At 48.2% G+C, this 22,208-nt stretch overlaps 1 protein-coding gene across 4 annotated transcripts in view; it reads left to right on the forward strand.

The window, feature by feature from the left end:
• Positions 1-6,624: 6,624 nt before the first annotated feature.
• UBE3A (ubiquitin protein ligase E3A) overlaps positions 6,625-22,208 on the forward strand; it is a 55,419-nt gene continuing 39,835 nt past the window's right edge. For 3 of the 4 annotated variants that reach the window (XM_087829184.1, XM_087829183.1, XM_087829180.1), the window contains exons 1-2: positions 6,625-6,702; positions 21,876-21,939. The gene's annotated coding sequence lies outside the window, so the exon portion shown is untranslated. Of the gene's footprint in view, positions 6,703-7,307; positions 7,327-21,875; positions 21,940-22,208 lie in introns of those variants that run through there. The other variant, XM_087829181.1, reaches the window with a different exon arrangement.

Consider the following 22,208-nt stretch of genomic DNA (forward strand, 5'->3'; position numbering starts at 1 on the left):
GGTCGAGAAGACGTGGAGAAGAGGCCCCGCCGTGGCCCTGCTTGGACGCGTCTAAAAGGCAGAAGAAACTGCGCGCAGTGGGGTAAGCAGGGCTCCAGCAGCGGGCTCCCGCGGGGAGAGCCCGGAGACGGGGCGGGGAGGGGGCCCCGCGTTCTTGGGGTTCGGACAAGGCCCAGAAAGCTGTCCAGAGCCACGGACGGATGCGAGCAAGGCAGCACCTTTACTCTCGAATGGTTTGAGAACCACTGTTTTATTTATTTTTTTAACCCTCGCCCGAGGATATGTTTTCTTTTCTTGTTTTTTTCTTTTTTTTATATATATCTTTATTGATTTCAGAGAGAGGAAAGGAGAGGGAGGGAGAGAGACAGAAACATCAATGATGAGAGAGTCATTGATCGAGCCCGCAACCCGGGCATGTGCCCTGACCGGGAACCGAACCCTGATCGCCTGGATCCTAGGCCGATGCTCAGCCGCTGAGCCACGCCCGGCCGGGCACCGAGGATATGTTTTCCATTGCTTTTCAGGGAGAGAGAGAGGGAGAGAGAAACGTCGATGTGAGAGAGACACGTCGATCGGTCGCCTCCCGCATGAGCCCCGACCAGGGCTGAGATGGAGCCTGCGACCCAGGTACGTGCCCTCGGCCGGAACCGAACCTGGGACCCCTTCAGTCCGCGGGCTGGTGCTCTAACCACTGAGCCACACCGGCCAGGGCAAGAGATCGTGTTTCTTTAAGACTGTTTTGCTCTAACAGGGACCAGCGTTGGGTCGGCTGCTGGGGACACAAGAATGCGTGAGGTCCTATGACCCTGTCCTTTTGGAACTTACATTCTAGCTCAAGTAAATGCTAAGGGCCTGCCCTGGCCCGTGTGGCTCGGTTGGTTGGGTGTCGCCCTGGGCACGGAAAGGTCGCGGGTTCTGGGTCGGGGCAGGTGCCTGGGCTGCGGGCTCGATCCCCGGCAGGGGCCGTGCAGGAGGCAGGCGATCGCACATCAGTGTTTCTCTCCTCTCCCTTCGTCTCTCTCTAAAAATCCATACACTGTCCTTTCAAAAAGAAAGAAGCCCTCAGGGCCTAGATGAAGGAAGCCGCGGTGGGATTCTACAGACGGAAACAGATGTTACGATAACGGCCGTGGCGACAGCTAATATAATAACAGTAATGGTGTTTATTACCGCCGACTGAACACCTCCCATAGGTCAGGCACTGCACGCCCACACGGGCGTCTGTCCTTCCCCGCGGCAGACAGAGCGACCCCCGCAAGGTGCATCTTGCGGTCGCCCTCTGGCCCTTCTGGGGCCTTCCCGCCTCGTCCCGCGCAGACACCCGAGTCCCTGGGCGGAGGGGCAGGGCCCAGCAGGCCGGGGGCCTTGCGGGTGGTGCCAGGCGGCCTCAGGCACCCCCAGGGCCCTCTCAGCCCGAGTGTTCCTCCCCTGGGTGCCCGCGGCTCCTTCCCTCACTGCCTCCCCTCCAACGTCCTCTTTCCAGCGGGACCCCCTCCGGCCAACCTGCGTGCCCTCACGTCCGTGGGGTTCTCTGCTCTCTTCACCTCGACGTGCATTTCTGCCGCCGCCTCCCCCCTTCTGACGCCCACCCTGCGGGCCATAAGCTCCAGGAGGGCAGGCCGTGGGTCGCCGCGGGTTCTCGGGACCCAGAGCGGCCCAACCTAGTCAATGAATACGCGCCCAGTGGGTGGCTGAAGGCTTCCTGCAGCCCTGTGCGGTCAGTACTATTATTTCCCCCCCTTCTCTGATGAGAGAAAAAAGGGTTAGTTAACTGAAGGTGTTTTTTTGTTTTTGTTTTTTAATATATCTTTATTGATTTCAGAGAGAGGAAAGGAGAGGGGGAGAGAGAGAGAGAAACATCAATGATGAGAGAGTCATTGGTGGAGCCCGCAACCCGGGCCTGTGCCCTGACCGGGAATCGAACCCCGATCGCCTGGATCCTAGGTCGAGGCTCAACCGCTGAGCCGCGCCCGGCCGGGCCACTGAGGGTTTAATGGAAGGTTCTAGATCAGAACTGGCATTCGCAGGGTGTTGGAAAGCTTACCTCTGCTGAGCTTGTATCAGGCACCCAGCGTTGTTCTTCTAAGTGCTTTATGCACATTAATATGATGTTCATCCTCACAGCCCCATTTTACAGATGAGACAACTAAGTCAGAGAGGGGCTTACGATGTTGCCTGGCATTCCGCGCTTGCTGAGGAGCTGGGGGCCTGTGCTCTTAACCACTTCGCTGTGCCACCCGCTTCTAAAGGGAGTTCTTTAGGGAACATGGGACTCCGCCTCCTAGTTGTCAGGGCTTCTAACCTTATTGCGATCGGGGACTGTCACCGTGGGGGGGGCAGGATGAGCAGGTTTCCTTCGCCCCTATCTGCAGGCGCCCGCGTCCAAATGCCTCCGACTCCTTCACTGGGTCCTGGGCTACAGGGTGGACGGCGGTGAAAGGGATCCAGAAGGACCCTGGCAGGTTACAGAGGGTAGTGGCTGTCTCACGCCCCAGCCCAAGCTGGTCCCCGGGGCTCTGACCCCGTGACTTCCTCAGGGACCCACCTTGTTGCTCTGGGACCCCTCCCAACCACATTCCAACCATCAGAAAGGGACACGGGGACCGGGGCTCCGGGGCCTGAAAGCTGCAGGCGTCATTTCCGCTCATATCCGACCGGCCGGGACCTAGGGACATGACCACACTCGAGTGTTTATTACAGGCGACCGAGCGTCTGGCTGGATGTTCCATCATCATGGGGAGAGGAGGCAACTAGCAGCCAGTCTCCACCACGGAGATACAGTCGTCAAGCACGTAACATTCCCCGAACCCGAGTCCTTGCCCCCCCCAGACCTGCTCCTCTCCGCAGGTACCCCCGACCCGGTGAGTGGTGGCACACGGGACAAACAGCAGTTCAGCTGTAGGCGCGTTGAGTTGGAGGTGCCTGCAGACGCCCAGTGTGGATTTCCAATGCCTGCCTCGAGTTTCTGAGTCGGGTCTGAGTTCAAGGTTCTACCCCGATCCCTAAATGATGCAGATGGCAAAGGCAGACACCCCGAAACAGGGCAGGGAAGGACCCGAGGGAGAGCGGCCGGAGACAGGGAGAGGTCGGGGAAGGCCGAGCCCGCCGGAGCCCGCTCCAGGGAGGGTTAGCGGGGTGGCGGGGGGAGGCTGCCGAGGTCAGGAACCGCGAGCGCCGGGAAGCCGCCTTTCGGTGTGGCCATTTGCCGTCACTGCCAGTAACAGACAAGCAACGCGTGTGGCGCAACGGGGGCAAACGCTCGATTTCAGTAGCTGGAGACGGGCTTGGAAGGAAATGGCACTTGGGTACAAGGGACAGTGTGAGCAGGGGGAGAATTTATAAGCAGAGGATGGAATGATAGGGATTCGAGTCTCGAGAAGACTCCCACCTACCAAAAAAAAAAAAATTAGCTGTGGAAGGGAGGAAGGATGGCTCATGGTTCAAGACAGGAGACGGGGCAGTGCAGAGCCAGGCCGAGCGGCAGGAAGAGGGCCGGGGCTGTGAGGTTCCCGCCGGCAGCTGAGCAGCGACGGGGTGATGCCATTACTGCTGCTCCTGAGCACTGACGTTCACCCAGCGGACCCCGTGCCAGGCGATGTTCTTCATGGAGCTCACTCTGCTCCAACGGCCTTTCTTAGACACTGAAAATAGCAACGGCAGCTTCCATCCCACCTTACCTGACCCTTTTCTGTTTCGTAGTTTGCTTCTGATCTCCGGGAATGCTCGGTAATAAAAAAAAAAAACAACGGTGTTTTTTTCGTTTTGATTCACCACCGGTTGTGACTCATGTCAACAAGAAATCTTGAGCAGCAAAGCGGCCGTCAAAAAAACCAACTTGGAGGCAGACTGTTTCATTAGGAAAATGGCTTATGAGGATTCGAAGGTACGTATTAATGAATGAATGCTCCCACCATCGCTGAAATGTTGGGTTATTAAAAAAAAAATGTGTCCATAGTTTTACAGGTGTTCACTTCCTCTTGGACTGTGAGGTGAGGACCGTGATAGGGATTTTCAATGTTTTTTTTTGTTTTGTTAATTCTCACTGAGGATATCTTTTCCATTGCGTTTACAGAGAGAGTAGGAGGGAGGGAGGGAGGAGGCAGAAAGAGAGAGAAAAACATCGACGTGAGAGAGACACAGCAACTGGGGGCGCGGAGCCAACCTGCAACTGAGGTCGGTGCCCTGGACCAGGAATCGAACCCTCGACTCTTTGGTGCACAGGCCTGCGCTCTAACCACTGAGCAACACCGGCCCTGGCCGGATTGTCAATCTTTTATTGTTTCCCACAAAGCCTGGCACAGTTCTGGGTTAATGGTAAAAGCGCAGAGTTTATTCGAGGAATTAATGCATGATGCTAAAAATAAAAAAAAAATAAAAAAATTTAAACTGCTTTCACTTTACACCCGAGATAAGAAAATTATTAGAAACAATTGGGTTTCATTTTGACTGGAAGTCTAAAAATTTTACTACTTAGTAGATGCTAAGGTGTTTTCCTGGGAAAACACATGTGGGGGAAAAAAAAAAAAACGGGTCTAATTTGGGAGAAGAAATGTATTCATAAAAACGGATATACACACATGGAGACGAACGCTACTAGAATGGTAAGAATGCCCGACAATATCCGTGCTGGTGATTTTTTGCCAGCAAACATTTTGAGATTTGAATATGGATAAGGCAGGGAACGCCGTGGGTGCTTGCCTTGCCCAACATTAGTGTCACTCACCAACACCTATTTAATATTAATGAGCTAAAGGGGCTGCGGGTGACTTCTCCGGATTCCAAGAGCAGATTTTACTTATTTCCAGCCAACCTTCTTGGAACGCCGGCATTTTCTGACACATCCTGATAAAGCAGGTTATTATAAAATTATACTTTACTTATTCAGACAATTGTTACTTAATAGGAAATAGAATGGCTGAAAAAAAATGGTCCCACGTTGCTGTAATTACTCTCTTTAAAGATTTCCCGTTCTCATTGGCCTATTTTGATACTATGTAAAGGTAAATCCTTAAAAGACTATCATTTTAACTGGTCTTCTCCATAAACTCTGAGTGCAAATAGTTTCCAAATGAGGACCTGTAACGGGCGAAATGATTAAACAGGGAACTGAGCTACAATTGTACGCGATTGATCACCCGTGGCCCTAGAATCAAGTTCAGTTCCTCTCGCTTATTTTTTCTAATGGGTTCAGTTTTCTGCCGTTGGTTCGATCGGGGAGCCCTGTAAAAAAAAAAAAAAAAACCGGCTCTGAGGACCGGAGCTAAGTAAATACATTGTATCCACCTTCTGGGCAGGAAGTTTGAATGAGCCGCTCGTCAGATACAGTGTTTCACGGGCGCGCCCGCAGCGCTGCCAGCTGTTAGCACAATGCGTGGGGGGCAGCGATTCGCCGGTAAGGGTGGCCGGGCCATTAAAAATAATAATAAAAATAAATAAAAAAGTCCTTTTAAATAAAACGGGGACTTGGGACTCGATGTGCACACGCGTGGCTTTAAGCGGGTTTATGTGTCGTGAAGTTTCAAGACCAGTTGCCTCTGCCCTCCCCGCCACCCCCCGCCGAGGTCAGGCGATAGGTCGCGTCCCTCCGCCCGCGGCCCCGAAGGTCAGGCCGCGGGGACCGGCGCCCTCCGTGGACGGCGACACCCCGCGTGCTGGCGGCGGCCCCCGCCGATGACCTTGCGCCCCGTTTTCCAAGGCAGCCGGGGAGGGCGGGGGCCGGGGGCCGCGTGGGTCCTGCCCGCTGCGGGCTCAGCGCCACCCGCGACCCCTCCGCACCCGTGGCCCCCCGATCCGCCGCCCGACAAAACGGGGCGCGTCCACGTTTCGGCACGTCCCTCGCCTGGGCAGGGCGGGGGGGCCCTGAGGCACCCCCGGGGATGGGCTCCCAAGGCGTTCCCGCGGCGCGCCCCCTTCTTTCTGTCGGACCCCGGACAGCACGAACCCTCGGGAGACACGGACCCCTCCGCCCGGCGCCAAGATGGCGACCGACCCCGGGGGGGACTCCGCGCGCCGCGAGCCACTTCCCCTTCCCGACGCCCCCTGCGCGGCGCCGGCGGCACGCACGGGGGGGCGGGGCCGCGCGCGACGTGCCTGCGTCCCCGCCCGGAGCCCTGGCCCGGCCGCGGCGCGCGCTGCCTGCCGGGATACTCGGCCCGCCCCGCCCCGCCAGTCCTCCCGGCTCTCGCCGCGCCCGCGAGATCCGCGTTTTCCAAGATGGTGGCGCTGGGCTCGGGGTGACTGCAGGAGACGGCAGCGCCTGGACGCGACCCCCCCCGCCCGCCCGCCCGGAAGCGCCCCCCGCCGCCGCCCCCCGCTCCCTCGCGCCCCCCGCCGCCCCCGCCGGTGCGTCACCTCTGCCGACCCCGCGCTCCCTCACGGCCGCGGGCGGCGGCGCCTCCCTCGCGCCTCCTCGGAGCCGCGCTCGCAGCAGCAGCTCGCAGCCCGGCCCCGCAGCCCCGGTGCGGACGGGCGGCGTCGGAAGGGGCGGCTGGCGACGAGCTCGGGCCGGTGTGCGGCCCCGGCGCCCGCTTGGCCGGCCTCGGTCTGCGGAGAAGGCCGCGCGGGTCCCGCATGAGCGCCGGCGGTGGCGGCAGCGACCGGGAACGAGGCGGTGGCGGGCGGAGGCGGCGGGCGAGGGCGACCACGACCCCTGAGGCGGCCGCAGCGGCGAGGGCCGCAGCCCCGGCGCGGGGGCCACGACAGGTCGGTGCGGCCGGGGACGGGCCTGGGTCCCCGCGGTCGCCCGGGGCGCCCCACCCCCAGGGCGGGTGTTGGGGGCGCGTGGTCTGGGGGCCGGTGCGGGCGGCGGGCCCCCGGTGGCCGCGGCCGCCGTAACTGTCAGCGCCGGGGCGAGGGCTGGGTGGCCGGAGGGGACGCCGGGCCCGGCGCGGGGGGCGCGGGGGTGGCCCCTCCTGGGCCCGGCCAAGGGCAGGTCCGCTCCGGGGCTCCCCGTGCCCGGGAGGGAAGCACCGGGACGGGCGCCTGGGCGGTGGGGTCCTGGGCGCGCCGGCGAGGAGGGCGCCCGGGGGTGCGCTCCCGGGTCGCTCGCGGATTCGGGGGCGCAGCGTGGGCCGGGGCTCGGGTCCGGGCAGCCCCCGCGAAACTGTTGGCCCCTCTCCCCGCCCCCACTCCCGCCCCCACCTCCGCCCGCAGTTGAGAGAAAAAAAAAAAAAAAAGCCACGAACTCGCTGCGGGCCGTGGGGCGCGGGTTTTGTTGGTCAAGTCCGCCTTTGAAGGTGGCACATGCTTTTTTTTAAAAAAGTCCTTGAAATCGGTAACAGTCATTCAGCGCGGACGCTGTTTGATGAAGCCGGCCATCCTCTAAAGGTAATTTCGCCTCCGTGTGTGTGTTTGTGTTTTGTTTTTGTTTTTTTTAAAACGTCCTGTCGTTTTAAATCCGAAATGGGATCATTGTAGAGGCTCTTGAGGGTATTTCTTAAGCGGCCGGGGTGCTGGCGAAAGTGTAAACCGGGAGCGTGCGTTTATTTACACGCCCAAGTTGCCCCCAGTCACGGAGACACGTGAATCCGCGGTCCCCGCTTTTGACTCGTGGCACCGCCCGCGGTATCGAGCGAAGCGGCGAGTTACTCCGGAATATGTTTGCGGGAGAAGGGCTTGCGAGGGAGATGACCTGAAGTTTAGAGGTACAGCTGTTAGAAAGTTAGGTTTCACAGGCGCTCGGGACCCGGCGAGTTGTCGACTGAGTTGGACAATTATCTTGTCGTCAGAATTCAGGGAGGAAAAAGGGACAGTTTTTGTCACGGGTGTAAAGGAAACAACTCTGGAATCAGACCCTGCTTGTAAATCTGAGCCACTTACCACATTATTAATGAAAGGAATACAATATTAACGCAGCCCGGCTAGAAGCCCTTTAAGAAACGGATAATCACGACACAACAAAAGTAATAGACTCAAGAAATAATGACTCTCTTTGCACAACTGGACCTTAAGCTAGGACAGTCTCACCGTGTCAATATTTACTAAGTAGCATTGGTGTGGCAGTTGATGTGTACACATCCCCCGGACACTGTCGGCTCCTGGGGAGGGAACTGTACCCAGTGATACAAAATTGCAGCGTTCGACTCCTTTTCAGAGGTTTTGGGAGCTGGTTATGTTCTTCAGGGCTTTCGCACAGTTTTGTTTAGCTCTGGGCGTGTATAGGTTAAAATTTAGAAGCATAATTTCTTAAGTAAGGGTACTTATCCGTCAATAGTGTGAGGAAGAGACACTCGTACCACTTGTCCACTCCATTTAACAAGATTTATTGCATATCTTCAACGTCTTTGACATGTAATACTTAATCAGTTGTATTTCTTAAACTCTAGGTCATTTCTAAACCACCCTTTCTCTCTCCCCTCCAAAAATATCCTCTGGCCCCTCAAAAAGAAAATAACTTGCTGTTTCTCTCATTATACAGTCAGTAGAATAATCCACAGCCCAAGCAGTTGGCATGGTAGTTACGGATGTCCATTTCCAAAATGATTGTTGGTTAGGTTCTTCAGTCCTGTTGCAGTTTTGTTTGGATCTAGGCTTGCATAGGGTTGAAATGTAGAAACATTAAGTACATATGCAGCTGTTAAAAATTAGTTTTCTGATTTTTATGACTGAAGACACATGTTCGCAAGTGATTTTTCAAGTAAAACATGTGGAGAAAGCCTTAGGCGCTCGTTTCGTGATGATTCAGGACAAGTAAGAGTGTTGGCTGGTTTTGATAGCCCCCCACTGCAAATGTAAGGATAAAACATAAAAATGGAAGGAATTGTGGTATATGTAGTGGAGATAGCTTTGGAATTGGATCTTGCTTTTAATTCTGCCCTTACTGTAGTTGTTTGACCCTTGACAAGTTATTTAATCTTGGTGAGCTGCAGTTTTTTCATCAGTAAATTGCAATTGTGAAACTAATTCAGAACTTTCTGGAGGAGTCAAGCACGTGAAACGCCGAACACAGGTGCACTTAATAAGCGTCACCATCCGTGGAAGTCTTCCTGGCCAGGTTTTCTGAATGATCCCAAAGCACCTTCTGTGCTGGGGATTCTGAGTTATCCCCGACGCTGTCTCCTTTCTGACCAGCTGTGAGCTCCTCTTAAGGGCAAGGATTCCTAGTGTTTACAGGGAGTGCTACCAGGGTGTATGTGGATGAATCAGTTACCAGCAAACCAGTAAAATGGGCTGACAGCATTTATTAGGTACCTTGTGGTCAGGCGTGAGCTGAGCTGGGGCAGGGGCTCCTCGGACAGGAGTCATGGCTCTGTTTTGGAAGCTTGTAGTCTCGTGACTTTCTGCACGTAGTGCCATCTTCTGTGAAGCCCCCTTGCGAAAGGGAGCCTCGTTCTCGGGTGCCTTTCCCGAATCTCTGGGCCCCCACCCTCCCACCCCCAGCTGCTAATCTTATAGAATACTGATTTTTTGTTTGTGTTTTTCTTGTTAATCCTCACCTGAGAGTATTTTTTCCATTGCTTCTCAGAGGGAAGGAGAGAGACATCAACTGTTGCCTCCCACCCCAGGGCGGGGGAGCGACCCCACATCCCGGGTACTTGCCCTGGACTGGGGAATCCAGCCTCTACCTTTGACCCTTCAGTGCACCCTAACCCCTGAGTCACACTGGCCAGGGCCTATGAATACTGCTTTACCCCTTTCTTTATACAGATGTCTGGCGCGTGTCAGATACTTCATAGCTTAGTGTCTTGGTCCCAGTCTACCACCCAATGTCTGGCACATGTGTATATAAAATTACAAATGTATTCGACAGTTGCCTGAAAATACTCTGGTATTTTCCTAAGGTGTGATTTTCATTCTGTCTTCTGATCATAGATTCGTAGAAGTTTTAAACCTGGGTGCGACTGTCCTGGAGGTCAGTTACTCCATTCCCTCTACACGTGGGAATCCAAGTGCACAGCTTTGATATGGCTTTCTCCAAGTCACCAGGTGGCAGGGCCAGAGCCTGAGCCGAGTCTCTGATTCCAGTGGAGGACCCTGCGTATGTGCAGGGGGTGGTGCTCTATCCCACCTGGGGAGGAGTCCGCCTGCCCACCCGCATTGTTGGAGATATGATTTCCTGCAGTGTTGATAGAAGGCAGCCTTCACAAGATGCCGTGGGGCAACCTGTTCTGGACATTTAGTGCTGGAAATAGGGCTTTTCTGGTAAAGGGGATGAAGTAAAATTACAGTAAATAGAGTGTTAATCTATAAATTTATATCCCATGCCCCAAAGATGAGATGGTTGGAATACTTAAAGGTGCTAAGAAATTGTTTCTGAATAAATACATGTTTCTTTGTGAGCCTTCCTTTTCACTTAATGTCAGAAATGTCACCTATCGTGCTTCGATCGGAGTTGCCTTTCACAAGTAAATACCATTGTGGATGACACGTCAGGGAGACGGTGAAGGCCTCTGAGAGGGAGAGGAAGCTAGTCCCTTTCTTTGGTACTGCTCCTTGCACCTGAGATGCAGCTGACAGTTATCACTGCTGGGTGCTGAGCCTTGTGACTGAACTCCCTGAGATTATACGTAAGGTTTTAAGTGCCTCAGAGCCTCAACAGGTTCAGTGAACAAAAGCCACCGAGAGCCATTAGTGTGGAGGTGTCAGGATCGTGGGTTCGTCCTTCCTCTTTAGCTAGCAGGTCATTTAGCTTTCTGAGCCTTTGTTCTGTGCCTTCCGTCATGTGAAGGTGTTACCTGCTTTGTCTTTTTCAGAGGATTATGCTTTCCAAGTGTGATTGTTCTTGGAAAAAATGGATTAAAACTGATTTAGTGACTTGCCCAAGAAAAGTTGGTTAGTGGTAGACAGTGATTGGAACCTTGGTATGTTTTCATGCTTTCTCCATTAACATCTGAACCTTTTCATAGAAAAGTGTTTGGGGAAATATTTAGCGTGTGAATTTATTTTAAAGTTTTTTTTTAAAAAAATTTATTGATTTTGGAGAAAGAAACATCGATTTTGTGTGTGTGTGTGTGTCCAACTCGTTTATGCTTCATTGGTTGACTCTTGTATGTGTCCTGACCATGGGTGGAACCCACAACTTTGGTGTATCAGGGTGATGCTCTAACCAACTGAGGTACCCTGCCAGGGCAAATTTATTTTAAATTTGGTAACTACGTTCGAAGTAAACAGTAGATCTTAATAGTTGCTGATGCATAATTCAGTATTATTAATCCAGAGTCAGATCCCTTCTGGGGTTGTTTTGCTTTTGACCTCTCCTGTTAATTTGGTAAATGGCAAGTGAATCATAGGGTTGACCTGAAAGGAAATGAGGTTTTGGAGATGTAGAATCTATAAGATAAGATTATTTCAGAAGTTCAGTTGCAGGAAACGTGCTGGAATCTCACACAAGACATTGCATGTGGACCATAGAAGGGAAGCGTATGTGAACCTTTGTTGATTACAGTCAGGACCTGTGCTGCAAATAAAAGCATGGAGGCAGTGTATGAGCCCTGAACACTTAATGGTACAAGCAGGGTAAAATCTCCCTTAAATGAAATGCTTGGCTGGCCACTGTGGTGTGCGATGTGGGTGGTGACTTGACAGCTCACTGTGTTCCAGAAGTCGCTCTTCTGTGCCATGCAGATCCATCAAGATTAGTCAGGCACAGAGAGATCCCTGAATGGTGCAGAAGTAAAACGTGAAAGATCTTTTGACCTGTCTCTCTGGTATACAGGCTTGTAGCTCTTTTTTAGTTCTTAACGTGTGCCCATTGTATATACTCTCAGTAATTCACGATGTTCCTTTTCACATTTGAGACAAGTAGTGCTGCACATGTGGGGCCTGGGTGAAGGTGCTCCGAGTGCTGTTCCTTCATTCGATGGCTTCTGTCTTCTTGAATCAGAAGGGATGGCTCGTCCATCTCAAGCCTCTGCGGCCTTCCCCCGGACTGGGAGAAGGCAGTCTTAGAATTGCCCTTGTGCACTGTAGCCACCATCCTGGCTCATTTATTTAATTTATTTTTTTTACTCCTCACCTGAGGATATTTTTTCCATTGCTTTTCAGAGAGAGTGGAAGGGAGGGGGAGAGAGAAACATCCATTGGTTGCCTCCCGTACTCGCCCCAACGGGGGCCAGGGATTGAACCTGCAACCGAGGTATGTGCCCTTGGCCAGAATCGAGCCTGGAACCTTCAGTCCACAGACCGATACTCTAACCACTGAGCCAGAGCGGCTAGGGCCTGGTTCGTTGGTGTTTATATTCTTTGTGTTGAATAAATTCCGAATTTCCCCCATATTAAATATGCGACAATACGAAGAGTAATATCACAGCACTGTGCGTACCCTTCAGTATGGACAGGGTTTGTTGCTTGGACTCTCGCTCCCTCCGAAACTGATGTGCTTTTCTTCAGAGATGATAGCTCTGGCGCTGCAGATACCACTCAGGGCTTTCTTCATACTCCCGACAAATACTTCCTTGTCTCTTATCAGATGTAAAGCATAGTCGGCTTCTTCAGAAGGGAAAGAGTGAGTTGCCCGCAGTGTTCTCCGTACAAAGCTGATGGCTCATAGGGAGAAATACGGGTTATGTCCAGCTGGTTAATTATCTTAGTGCTTTATTCTTAGGAATTCTGTTTATCGTACCTCTGTGTTTGTGTATATGTCAGTATTGATAACCTTACAGTGTGCATAAATAGGGATATTAATATTTACCTTTGGTATACATATTTAAAGTTTTTATTTAGGAAACTTAAATACATCTTTCAGGCACCCATTGTATGTGACACGTATAGTAATTGATAAATCCTATTTCACACAAAGAATAATTGAGGAACACTTTTCTTTTATAGTTCTCTGAAGTGAGCTGATAACCTGTCATATTCCATGTTGGTAATAGAAACTGTAATGTTCAAGATAATCCAAATTTAGATCCTCTAAGAAATGAAGTTTTTCTAATTACTTAAGTTGCTTCATTCATATTTAATTTCTTGCTCATTTTGCCATGTCTGTAATACATTGCAATTGATGGAATGTTTTAAGTCCTCCCGAAATTCATATATTGAAACACCCCCAGCATGAGGGTATTAGGAGGTGGAGCCTTTGGGAGGTGACTAGGTCATGAGAGTGGAGCCCTCATGAATTAATCCCATGAGTCCTTGGGAATTAGTGCCCTTATAAAAGACTCCGAGGAGCTCCCTTCCCTCCTCTGCCACGTGAGGACCCAGCCCGGAGGCAGCTGTCTGTGAACCAGGAAGCTGGTTCTCACCAGACACCAAATCTGCTGATGCCTCTATCTTGGCCTTCCAGCCTCCAGAACTGTGAGGAATAAATTTCTGTTGTTGATAAGCCACCCAGTCTGTGGTATTTTGTTATAGCAGCCTGAATGGATTGGGGCACACACTAAACATGTTCAGACACTAGAGAGGGAAAACAGAAAATTAAATGGATCAAGTTTGGTAGCTAAGGTAGGGATACACTGACTGTAGTGTTGAAATGAGAATTATATTAGAAAGTATTATATTAGAAAAACTGACCTGACCTTAGTCTTTTATGCTGTAAAACTAGATTTCAGCATTTCAAATCATACGGTTGTATAGTTCTTTAATTATTGTCCAGTGTACTATATTTCCAGTTATCTTCGGAATGAAAAAGAGTCTTAGGTCTCATTCAACTCAGTAAGGAGTCAGTCCACTCCCTCACCCTGAACATTTCCGTCTTTTGGGCTAGATGAAAGGTAGGAGGGGTGAGCTTGAAAATAGATGGGCCTTACCTGGACACTAAATAGGTCACTTATCTCAGCCAAAATGAGATGATTTACTCCTGGATTAAAGATTCTGTGGGAACAGTAATAGACATTTGCTGTCTGTCTTTTTATTTATTCATTTATTTTTCATGTGCAGTTGTAGATACTTGTAAGTGTTGGATGAGTGAACTGCTTCCTCGTCAGGTCAGGACTGCTTTTAGATATTGCTGTGGGCTGACTGAGTATGAACAGGACAGGACTAAGGGGCAGCCTGGACAGTGGACACTATATGCGACTGAATTCAGATTAACCATAGTGCAAAAAGGAACCCAGAGGAAATTTCACAATAATAGGTTATGGGAACTGTGTGGCACATTTGCTTCTGGAATTGTTGACCAGAATAAGTGATTTATCATTAAAGCCAAGAAATAGATAAACTTTCTAGTAAATTGGAATTTTTAAAGGATCTCCATAGATGGCGCTTGAGATCAACACTCATAAGATTCTCTCAAATAAGATTGATTAAGCCACACAATAAAAGGATAGCATTTTTGTCCAGCCGTGGGCTCAGTGGTTGAGCATTGACCTATGAACCAGGAGGTCACGGTTCCATTCCAGGTCAGGGCACATGTCCAGGTTTCAGGCTCCATCCCCAGTAGGGGGCGTGCAGGAGGCAGCCGATCAATGACTCTCTCATCACTGATGTTCCTATTTCTCTCCCTCTCTCTGAAATCAACATTTAATTAAGAGGTAATATTTTAATATTGGCAGATCATGAGTCTTCTGTAGTTATTTGGAGTTACTTTCTGAAACGGTCACAGAACACAGATGGAGGGGAGGGCAGCCAAGGGTCAGTTTAGAGAGTTCAGTTCCCTTCCAGAGCACAGTGATTTTGACCCCAAAGTTCTGTGTGTGTGTGACCATACAGCCCAGATTTACCAGCACAGCCTCAAATGTAATAGTTAGGTTTTCCCCTAACTAATCCCATAAAATCAGGAATTCTACCGTTTTTCTTGTTTTCAGAGAGCCTCTTGTATTTTGTTGTTAGTTGCCCCCTTTGCCCACCAAGTACTGGTGTAGAATTAATTACTTTTGAAAGTGAGGAAATACAGAAAATAAATGGATGTTTTTAAGAATAAAAGTAACGTCTTTTTCTTTACCCAAGTTGTTAAGTCTAGAAAAACATAAAAATGCCTGGCGAATACCAGACAGTATATCTGTATAAGGACCAAGGAATGAAACTACTGGGTCATAGGGGAACTGCCCAACTCTAAAGCGGTGGCACTATTTTACAGTTATATCAGCAATGTATGAGGATTCTTTCTGATTTCTTCCTTGCCCTATTTTTATTGAATGTATTGGGGTTACAATGGTTAATAAAATTGTATAGTTTTCAAGTGTACAGATCTGTAATACATCATCTGTGTATTTTATTGTGTGTTAACCATCCAGATTCTAGTCTCCTTCCCCACCATTGACCTTTACCCTCTTCTACCTGCTGCCGCCCCCATCTCTTTTATTTTAACCATTTGCATGGGTGCGAAGGTATCTCTTTGGTTTTGATTTTCTTTGCTTAATGACTGACTGATGGTGTCATTTCATGTGCTGATTGGTCATCTTCTTTGGAGAAAATATATTCAAAATCTTTTGCTGTTTTTTTTTTTTAATGTTGAGTTTTAAGTATTCTTTATATGTTCTAGATACAAGTTCCTTGTCAGATAATATGATTTCCAAGTATTTCTCCCCATTTATAGGTAGTCTTTTCACTTCCATGAATTGTGTGCTTTGAAGTACACAGGTTTTCAGCTTTGGTGAAGTGCATCTTACCTGTTTTTCTTTTGTCATCTTTGGTGTTATCTAAGAGGTCATTGCCTAATCCAAGGTCATAAAGATTTATACCTGTTTTCTTATAAGAGTTTTGTGATTTTAGCTCATACATTTATGTCTGTCATCGGTTTTTAGTTAACTTTTGGATATGGTGTGATGAGAGGTAGGGCTCCAACTTGACTCACTTATAGATATCCAGTTGTCCCAGCACCATTTGTTGAAAGGCTGTTCTTTTCCATTGAATTGTCTTGGTACCCTCATTGAAAATCAGTTGACCGTAAATGTAAGAATTTATTTCTGGACTCTTAATTTTTTATTGATTTGTATGTTGTTCAGCCACTGACATAACTGTCTTGATTACTGTACATTTGTAGTAAGTTTTGAAATTGGTAAAGGTGAACATTCAAACTTTGTTCTTATTTTCAAGACTGTTTTGGCTCTGGGGTTTCTTGAATTTCTGTGAATTTTAGGGTTAGCTTGTTTATTTCTGCAAAAAGGGCAGCTGAGATTTGATTAGGATTTATATTGAATTGGTCAATCTATTTGAGGAGTTTTGCTACTTTAATTTTATGTCTTTTGATCCATGAACATGGGATGTCTTTCCATTTATTTGGTCTTTTTTCTTTGGTAGCCTTCATTGTACATGTCTTGCACTTCTTTTTTTCAAAAGAATTATATTTTGTTAAACGTATTTCTAATAATTTTATTTTTAATGTTATTGCTAATGGAATTGTTTACTTAATTTCATTTTCAGGTTGTTTGTTGCTTGTGTATAAATTTTTGTACTGAACTTGTATCACGTATAACTTGTTTTTCTCATAACATGTTACAGAAGTATTTCTGTGCGGATGGCTGCATGTGCATCTACCTCATTGCCCTAACAAGTGTATATTGAGCCCCTGCTCTGTCATAGGCAGTTTTCTAGATGCTGGTGGAGACAGCAGTGCACAAACCCCACCCAGACTCCTGTTTTCATGGACTTATATTTAGTAGGGGAAGAGATACTGTAAACAAGCTGTGTAAAATATATTGTATCTTGCATAGTGCTTTTAAGGAAAAAATAAGGAAGTGGGATATAAAGTGTTTGTGCATGGAGGGGATGGATATACATTATAGGGTGGCCAGAGAAAACCTCACTGAAATGGTAACTTGAATAAAGAACTGAAGAGGAGAGACCTAGCCTGTGGGTATGTGGGGGAAATGTTTCAGGCAAAGGGTAATGAATATAGAAACCCTGGGGTTGGGGAGTGTCTGGTGTGTCTGAGGAATAGCGAAGGTGGCCAGTGTGGCTTTAGGAAAGGAAGTGACTGGATGTAGAGTCAGAATGTAGGGTCCAGACCATTTGGCCATAATAAGGTATTTGATTTTTTACCTTTTGAGTCATAGGGAGCCACTGAAGTTTCTTGAAAAGAGGAGCAAAGAGGCCTTAGGTTTTTAGCAAGATTACTTTGACTGCCAGGTTTGAGCGTAGACTGCAAGAGGGGAGTGTTAACTTTGTCTGAAGATCACGTGGGACAGGTCATATTTTGGTGGCCGTCTTTGAAAAATACAGTCTGCCACATAGGCCATTCCATGAGTTTGATAAATGCGTACACTTTTGCAGCACCAAATTCTATCAAGTTATAGAATCTTACACCCCTTCCTAATCAATTCCTGCCTCCACCCCCCAAATCAACCAGTGTGCTGATCTCTTTCTCCATAGATTAACTTGCTCTAGAATTTCATATAGGTTATATCGTACGTACTTGTATAAGGTTTCTTTTACTCAGTGTAATATTTTTGAGATTTATTCATGTTAATGCATGTGCCAGTAAGTAGTTTGTAACTTCTTTCTTCTACTAAGGGTCGGTTACCTGGGCTCTTTCCAGTGCCTGGCTGTTATGAAGAAAGCTGCAGTGAACAGTTGTGTCAGTCTTTATGTGGATATGTGTGATTTCTTTTCTCTTGGATAAATACCTAGGAATGTGATCATTGGGTGGTAGGATTGTTATTATACATTTGCAGATCGTTTCCCCAAATTTGTTGTTCTGTTTTATGCTCCTGCCAGCAGTGTTCCATTGCCCTACATCCTTGCCAGCATTTGGGGCGGCACTCTTTCTGATGTAGCCTGGTAGTAGATGTATAGTGGTTCGCCTTCATAGATTGAAGAGTACTTTCACTTGATAGATAATTGTAGGTTGACATGTTTGGGGTTTTTTTGAGCATTTGTTTCTGAGGAAAAGTCTGTGGTTATACTTATTTTTCTTTCCCTGTACTTAAAGTCTTTTTTCTCTGGCTTTTAAAAAAATATTTTTTTATCACTGGTTTTGTGATTATCCTGATAAGGATTTGTTGAGTTCTTTCTTATTTTTTAGTCTGTGAGTTTGCTTTTGTTAACTTTGAAACAGCGTCAACCATCATTTCTTCATTTCTTCCCATGTGCGCCCCTTTTCCAACTACGCTGTCTCCTCGGGGCTCCAGTTGCACGTATGTTATACCATGTGATGTTGTCTTCAGGCCATTGACAGGTTATTTTTAGTCTTGTGTGTCTGTGTGTCATTGTGCTGTCTCTTCCATTTCACTGTTTTTTTCCCCCTACAGTGTCAGATACTTTCAGAAATTTTAGTTTGTGTTTCTAGAGTTCCATTTGATTTGTTTTAGTGTTTTCTACTTCTTTGTTCATGTAGTGTTCCTTCGAATCCTTGAGCGTATTGAGCATAGTTATTTGAAAGTCCTTATCCACTGAATCCATCAGGTCTTTCACTTCAGAGTTTATTGATGGGTTTTTCTGTGGTTATGGGTCCTATTTTCCTATTTTCATATTTAGTAATTTCTTACTGGAGGCTGTGCACTGTATAGTCTGTAGTCTAGTGATTGGGTTTTGTTCTGTTAGAGTGTTAAACTTTGTTTTAGCTGCCCCCCCAGGTAACTCTGGTCAGCTTGAGTGCCTAGAGAAGGCTTTAGTTTAAGGCTGGTAGCTACCACAAAGGCCCGGCCCCTCTTAGTACTCTCCGAGTGCCTCCAGGGTCACCCTGTTGTCTTCACCCTGGCTGGGAAGAACTTTGGGATCTCCCAGTCCTGTAAGAGCACTGTGTTGAGAAAACACAGGCCTGCCCTGGCTGGTGTCACTCCATTGTGGGCTGTGTCTTGTGCACGGGTCCTGGCACACACCCTGGTTGCGACTGGATCCCCTGTAGGGGGTGTGCAAGAGGCAGCCAATCAGCGTTGAGCTCTCACATCCATGTTTTTTCCCTTCTCTTCCTCTCCCTCACTCTTTCTAAAAATCAATAAGAATATTAGAGGAAAGAAAAAGAAAACATAGTCCCCATTAGTATGAAAGTAAAAATGTGAGTAAGATGAGTTCTACCTCCCATCCGCCAGCTTACGACTAGATGCACTGACAAACTTGGGGTAGAAATTAATAAATTATTGTTAAGATATTAGGAACGTATAGTGAGACCAAAACAGACAGTGGTTGTTTACAGAAGAGCTGAGAGAGCCCTGCGGGATATGGCCTTTACAACCAGTAGAGTTTTAACAAGGCCTGACAGGTGAGGTGGAGGCTAGCAGAGGACAGGGTAGTATCTCTGAATGCCGTGTCCTGAGAAACACGTGCGCTGGAGCCAGAAATGCAGGTGGCCAGCGCACGATCGCCATAATCCAGCAACGGGACTGGGTCCCAGGTACCTGCTGGTGATGGCACGTGGTCGGCAGTAGGCTTGCACGGACGGGTAGGGTGTGAAGTTTGAAGTTTATCCTGTGGGCATTGGGAAAGCAATAAAAGAATTTTAGCATGAGAGTGACATGGACAAATTCAGGTTTTTAGGAAGATAATTCTAGCAACAGAAACAAGGGTAGAGACAGAAGGAAACCAGTTGAAGTAATGGGGTTCTGACAGTGTTGGTATGCAGCGGGGGGAAGCAAGAGGTGTTTCAAAGTTAAAATTTACAGGATTCAAGTATAAATTAGAAGTGTGTAGAGGGAATGAGCATGGCCTCTGGAAGCAGGCAGCTTGTATGAATCTCAGTCTCGTATTTACTAGTAAGTGCCCTAACCAAGCTGCCCAACAGAAGATGCCCCTCTTTTGTAAGATGTTACCATTTTCAAGCACTAGAAAGAAAATGAATGTTGCATATGTTATGTTCTCTGAAGCTTGGTCTAGTCCGGGAGATAAGAGGCTGGAAGGACAGGTTTTGGCCAAATTGTGTCTTGTTTCATCTGAAATGTTTGGGAGATTGGCTTTGTTTTGGAAGCAATTCAGAGCCAACAGAGGACGGATTGGAGCTAGTGTTGGCGTGCGGGGGGATCTCAGGAATTTCTGAGAGTGGCTGCACTAGGCGAGCGTGTGCCTACTGGGAAGGAGAGGGAGGAAGCCTTCTCTTCAGAACAGGACTCACAGTTTTCCCATTTGTGCAGCTGGACTGATAGTGCTGCTGTTACCTCACTACGTGGGTTTTTCTTAATATCTGCTAAATCCAGCTCGTGCCTCAGCTCGTTTATATTTCACTTCATGAAGACTCTTCTTTTTCCCACACTCAGTAGGAGCTCTGTGTGCAGATATCCGGTGCTGCTCATTGACAGCACTTAACTGTGCATTGCAATTGTATAATTTATTTATTTTTTAAAAGTATGTTTTTATTGAGTTCAGAGAAAGGAAGGGAGAGGAGAGAGAGATAGAAACATCATTGCTGAGGGTCATTGATTGGCTGCATCCTGCACGCCCCCTATTGGGGGTTGAGCCTGCAACCCGGGCCTGTGCCCTGACCAGGAATCGAACCCAGATCTCCTGGATCCTAGGTCGATGCTCAACCGCTGAGCCACACTGGCTGGGCTATTGTGGTTTTTATTATTCGTGCCCATTTTCCGCATCACATGGACAAGAGGTCATGTCTGGGTTCTTTATCATTGCGTCTTCACCCACTCAGCAGGTACACAGAAGCTAGTAGACATTTCTTACTGGGTTGTAACTGACATATAGCACTGTACTATTAGTTTTAGCTAGTAGGCATTTTTTGAGTGAATGGCTAAGAATTTGGAGGTTAACAAGTATCAACCTACCCAGTAGTTAGGCTCAGTAAAAAGAGGGGGATGGACCAGTTTTTTCTTGCGTGACTAGGACTATAAGATTGGGCACGTTCAGGGTGGAGTGAGTTTTTTTGTGAATAACTGAGTTTGATTTTAGATCAAGGTAGATGTGCACCATTGATAACAGAGTAGAAGGCTTGTAACTCAAGAGGGAAAGACTTAAAAAGATGTCAGGATCTTCAGTGTGGAGGTGCTGTGGGAATGGGTGATGTTGCACAGAATTAATTTAGGTTAAGAGAAGGGGCTAGCGATAGAAATTTGGAGGGGGCCGTGAATGAGGAGGAGCTGCCTGTTGATTGGAAACCTTACAGATAACACAGTCGATTAACATGTACTTTGTATGTTACATGTATTATATCCTTTATTCTTACAATAAAGTAAGCTAGAGGGAAGAATATTAAAATCACAAAGAAGAGAAAATACAATTACAGTATTTTTTGGAAAAAAGAACTATATGTAGGTGGACCTGTGTAGTTCAAACCTGTGTTGTTCAAGGGTCAGCTGTGCATGTGTGTTCATTTTCTACCGTCATCCTGTAGGGCACTGGGTGGGCTTCTCAGGGACTTGGTTTCTTCATATGTAATAAAAGGAAATGGATCTCAGTTTCTGTTCCACTGAGACACTCTGTCTACAGATGAGTTAGGAATTTACAGTGTTTATTTGGGTGCATGCTGTAAGCTTCAGAATTTGCTTTTTGATAAGAGTTAAGTTTTGATAGATACATTTGATTTAAGAAATGGGGGCGTGCGTGGTAGAGGAGGTCAGAGGGGGGAAAGGGGAGACATATGTAATACTTGGAACAAAGATAAATTTAAAAAAAAAAATAATTGCTACCACATGTTGAGGCCCTATTATGTACCTGGCAGCACTGTTTCACATACTTTTAAAACATTTTTTCTAGTACAACAGCCTGGCACCTGAGGCACACAGGTCAGACCTGCCCAAGGCAGGCAGTGGAAAGATAGATGCCCACATGTGTGCCTAACATAGATGCTCAGCACACAGAGTTCAGTTAAAAGCTAAACTGCTGTGGGTCCATGAGGGAATTAGAGGCACGTGGTCAGGCAGTTGTGATGTATTTTCAGCCCTTGCGGAGGGAGGTGAGAGTGCAGAGAGGGCCTGCGCGGAGCTCTAGTGACAGCGGGAGGCATGGGTCTGCCAGCTGAGCCCTCCGCCACGCCTGCCTACCCAGCCTCATGCCCCTGCGTACCACAGCAGGGGCTCTTGTCTCTTGACGTGTGTGTTTGGATGCTCATGAATATTATAAAAAATGAATTTGCAGTTGTCTTATATAAAAGAAATTGAGTGAGATGTTTTATATTTTAGGTTAAACCCCTGTAAGATCCTGATTTTAGAAACCACCAGCTCCTCAGAAGTTCAGCGAAATATGGTATGTTTCTGTTTTATTTTCTTGGAATTCCAGATTGCATGTGTATCTGAGTGGCACGGTTAGAGTAATGACGAATGCGTGCGGCAGATGTGGGTGCCTGCCAGGTTCGGAGCATCGCGCCAGGTGCTGAATCACTGTGCTCCCAGGTAGACGGTGTGGGGGGCCCGCGGGGGGTGCTGAGTTTAGAGGAGGTCAGTGTGCTGGGAGGAGTAAGACAGTGTGCCTGAGAAGACGGGGCGGCAGGTTTGCTCTTACGCTGGGTTAAAAAT

The sequence above is a fragment of the Miniopterus natalensis genome, chromosome 22, assembly GCF_054644295.1.
Source record: "Miniopterus natalensis isolate mMinNat1 chromosome 22, mMinNat1.hap1, whole genome shotgun sequence".
In the NCBI taxonomy this organism is placed as follows: Eukaryota; Metazoa; Chordata; class Mammalia; order Chiroptera; family Miniopteridae; genus Miniopterus; species Miniopterus natalensis.